At 40.9% G+C, this 4,538-nt stretch overlaps 1 protein-coding gene across 4 annotated transcripts in view; it reads right to left on the bottom strand.

Moving 5' to 3' along the window:
- grid2ipb (glutamate receptor, ionotropic, delta 2 (Grid2) interacting protein, b) overlaps positions 1 to 4,538 on the bottom strand; it is a 39,080-nt gene that overhangs the window by 26,801 nt on the left and 7,741 nt on the right. The window lies entirely within an intron of this gene.

Here is a 4,538-nt window from a genome sequence, read left to right as displayed (position 1 = left end):
ACAGCTGACACAAGCTCCAGTCTAGGTTAAAAAAAGTGGATGGACGGATACTAATTCGCTAAATCGTTAAAACGCTAACAAGCTGCATTATGGGAAATGTGAAATACAAGGTTTAGAGTATGTGAACCATAAAAGTCAGGATTACCTAAGCTCTACTGTATAAGCTTTGAAGTTTTTCCAACATTGCTAAACAACATAGTTTACAGGTGTAATTTTGCACCCATCTGAAACCACACCCAAAAGTGATGTCAAAGTCCACAGGCATGCCTGAGAGTACACTCCCCCATCATCACAGCAAAGTGGGAAATTAAACAGCTGCAGATGCGCAAGATCAATGTTTTCTGGGTGTTTTGAGGTACAGGGCAAAATATTCACAGAAATAGTCTCACCAAAGAAGTTTAAATAAATATGACTTTTCAGAAATATTACTTTTTCCCCTCTAATATAACCTGCCATTTGCAGAAAACTGCACAATCGTGCTTCCAAAAATGTCTTAATCATCAGCCAGGCTCCAGGTTTAGCAACATTATTTTTAAAGGCTTAAAAATCCACATGCTGCAACTTTAAGCGACCTGCCATCCTACACCATTTGTTAAATCTTCTTTGAGGTTTTTTCCTATCTCTTGTTTTAGAGAAGCTTTTAAGCGCTGGTGTGTACCGTCTCTTTGAAACAAATCTGCTCAGTTAAAGATATAGGACACATATTCTTAGCCCGCTGTCACTGTCTCTGCAGACTTTGATCAGGCTGAGGTGTGGATGTATCTGCAGCCTGAGACAGTGTTGCCTGAGCACAGACTACTGGCTACAATAAGCAGACTCCCTAGATATAAATAAATGTTCTCTTAGTGCCGTAGGTGTAGCAGCCCACACAGCCCTTCTCTGCTCTCTGTGCCCGCCTGCTATTTGCCATTTATTCACATCACAGCACTATTATGCCCTCCCATCTCTCACACAGAGATGTGGTACCTGTCTACGCAAGGCTAATCTCTGTTGGTGTGTAGCTGTGGCTATTAGCATCTTTTTATATATATGTAGCTGTTTACCCACCATATAAACACAGCTATCTGTTGCAAACAACAACAACATAATCAAAAGAAGTTTTCCGCGTCAACTCTTGGAAACTAAATGAGCGCTCTGATTTGACCTCATTTATAAAGAACGGAGATCTATAATTATCTGAAGGAGGGTTGTGGAGGAGGAAGCAAGCTGGGAGGAAGGGACAGATTTCTCAGAAGGGAGGAATGACAAGCAGAAAACTACAAAGACCTCATTTCATTTTGAGTGTCCAGATGTGACTCTGATGCAGAGAAGGAAGTTTGGTGCAAAGCCTAAATACATATAGGTTGGATAAGTAAGATGGGCAGATGATGTGATCTGTTAAAGTTAGCAGAGCATCTGCCCTTCTGACCTTTTGAGGGCAGATCATTAAAAACACTGCAGTTTAAAATTAAAGTGTTGCAATCAAACTATGACCACAGTGATGAAAGAAATAGTAATTCCAGATAATTAATATAACATAAATTATTTACAAGGGATATACACTCACCAGCCACTTTATTAGGTATGCCTGTTCAGCTGCTTATAAATAAATACCCAATCAGCCAATCACATGGTAGGAACTCATTACATTTAGGAATGTAGAAATATATTGAATAAGGAACAAATTAGGACATTAGGAAGTAAACTTAGTCTTTGTCATCTTATAAAAACAAAGAGTCTATCTTGGACAATCACTCTAGCACCTCTGCGAGGCTGTTCCTGAGCAGAAATCGCGCTTTAATATCCTCTCACGCTCGAGGTGACGGCGCTAACGCACTAATTCAGCAGGTTCGTGGTAGCATATGTCTGCTATCCAGATAGTGTGTTTGCCATCAAACTGACTGGATAGTCTGAACATAAAAAAGTGAGTGATGATTCAGAGCACAGAAAATAAATGTTGTAAAAGGATCAGAAACTTAATTTAACTTATAATTTCCACGAGGCAAAAAAAAAAAACACACAAAAAGGAAAAAGGCTGCTAGAAAAAAGGCCGTATTTAAAAATACTGCAGAATCCCCCAGAGACTGCAAGCTGTGCATAAAGGACAAGGCTCAGAAATACATGAAGACTAATACTCACTGTTCTAGTCGCACAGAAATGCTATCGTGATACACAACGTGGTTCAGAAAAATGCGTGACACTTGTTCATTGATGATCTGGGTTTGCCGTGATTAACAAGGCTGGCCCTGTCAGGGGCCTCGGGGGTCTTATAAAGGCCATCTGCAATGTATGCAGTTCTTAACTGATTATTTCTTTCATGCAAAGAAAACTCTTTCTTTGGTGCCTTTCAGAGGACTTTGGTTTCCTGCATGATACTGAACCATCGCCCTGCTACAGAAGACCACAGAGACACCAAAGACTCGGGTACTATGTTAAAGAGACTTGAAAGACCACCATCATTCCTTTTTAACCTGTGGAGAATCTGTGAAGCAATCACACTCAGAAAATCTAAAGGTCAGACAGTATACCCTGAGGCAGCTGCTTGCTTGGAAGGCAACTGTCATCCTCAGCTGGATGGTGGTTGAAGTGATATCAAAGAAGCTCATTTAGCGAGAAAAGCTTTCTCTAAACTGAAGAACATTCTGTCATAAAAAAAATATAACAGACATCTGTTCATTACGATCACCTGGATCTCTCCAAATAATCAAATGCCATCTGCATTTTGTTTTGTCCCGCAGCTATTTTCATACTATAACATATTTATTGAGTATCCATCTTCTCCGGCAGACTGTTCTGGAGGAACAAACACATTCTGCAAGTGCTTAATCATTTGGAACAAGGTTTACACTAATAGAAGGAGGCAACTTGTTCCACTCTTGACTGTACCCACTTTGTACTTTGTGTTCACTTCATTGAAGACGCTGTACAAGGCTCCTGTGAGGAGCTTTTTTTTTTTTCATGTACAGAGTACAGTGCAGCAGTAGCTCGGGAATCGTTAGAAACAAGCTCCAGCCTCTGATTCCTGCAGTCAGAACTAAACACCATCATTATCAGCACCACTAACAAAGCAAGATTTGTGCTCAGTGTGCAGCATGATGAGGCAGACTACTGCCTGCGACCACATCTGGATAATTGTTTTTAATGTCTGAATGGCTACAAATGAGAGATTTTTTGACTGATTTATACATTTAGCCGTTAAAAAAATAATAAACAACATAATAAATATTTTCAACTGATTATTTACATAATCTCAGAGTCAAAATGATGGTCCAATTCTAGCACACAGACATTAACTGAACCACACCCTCTGCTCATACACGTGAAAAGAGAGTACACCTTAAAAGCAGACTTAGTGATCCTAAGAACCCCCAGTCACTTCATACACAGACACGAAAGCGTTGCATTGTTAACTGTGTTGTTAACCACAAACAGTTTTTATCAACCCAAGTGAGACTGCATTACATCAAACTATATGAATAAACTGCCAATGGTCCAAATGAGCTTTGTTATCCCCGAAATAAGGGGGATAATGAATTTAAAATCTATCAAACATCAGCAGCAGCTGCAGCAGCTGCAGCAGCAGCCTGTCCTGTACTTTAAGGACTGCATTAAACATCCACTCAAGCTCTCACATTATTACACCTGCACAGCCACCAGCAGATGGGAGGTGATAAAAATTCACAACGTCTGCAAAAACACACAAAGAAGCCACATTTCACACAACACTGGAGAATATCAGCAATGAGAGGAGGATATACTCACCCCAGGCAGTTCATTGCTTTAGCTGTCAGCCATAGCTCAATAATCAGCTAAACGTCTGCACAAGTCTAAAAGCAGCAGTGAGCAGAATACTGGGCTCGTGCACTGCTCCTGAGCTGCTCCTCTGTGGGGGATAAAAGGTCTTCTGGGACCTCGGTGCGGCCAGGAGGCCGTCTTCACAAAGTGTCAAGAAAAAAATGGTCACCGCACAGAGAAAGCAGGGAAACAGTCTGAGCGGTATAATGAGAGGACAATCTATCAGTGCTAAACACAAACACCCCTTAAGAGAGAGGGAGAGTGAGGTAAGAGAGCTGGGAGACGGGCAAGGATGGAAGTCCACAGAGAGATGCTATTAATGCTGGTATCGGTCCTTGTAGCAGATAGGAGTGTCCCTCATTGCACAAATACCAACTCTCAGCTTTGGATTATTCATGCCTAATTGAAGGCACTAAAAATCTTGTTGCCTATCTCAGCAGTGACCTCATACAAATGGAAACCCTTCTTACGGTATATTAATATCACGAAAGAGAGTTGAAAGTGGTGTAGTAGTACTGGAGGAAGGAAGCCAGCGTAGTAAAGCTTCAATTGGCTGGACTTGTGGATGGAGAGGAATCTGTGGACACACTGTCTGGGGATTTATTTTGGCACACAGACAGCCCATAACTAAAGAGTTGTTCACATTTGGTTACCTGGCACAATTCTGTCTGGTAGAAAGCCACCTCCACGCATCTTCAAAAAAAAAAAAACCTGCTGGATGTAGCTCCAGATTTTATTTTAATTTTTTTTTTTTTTTGAAAGGG

The sequence above is a fragment of the Pundamilia nyererei genome, unplaced genomic scaffold (assembly GCF_000239375.1).
Source record: "Pundamilia nyererei isolate P.nyererei 1_Seehausen unplaced genomic scaffold, PunNye1.0 scaffold00005, whole genome shotgun sequence".
Lineage (NCBI taxonomy): Eukaryota > Metazoa > Chordata > Actinopteri > Cichliformes > Cichlidae > Pundamilia > Pundamilia nyererei.
The sequence above is the reverse complement of the archived record's forward strand: the minus strand, read 5'-3'. Positions and strand labels throughout refer to the sequence as shown.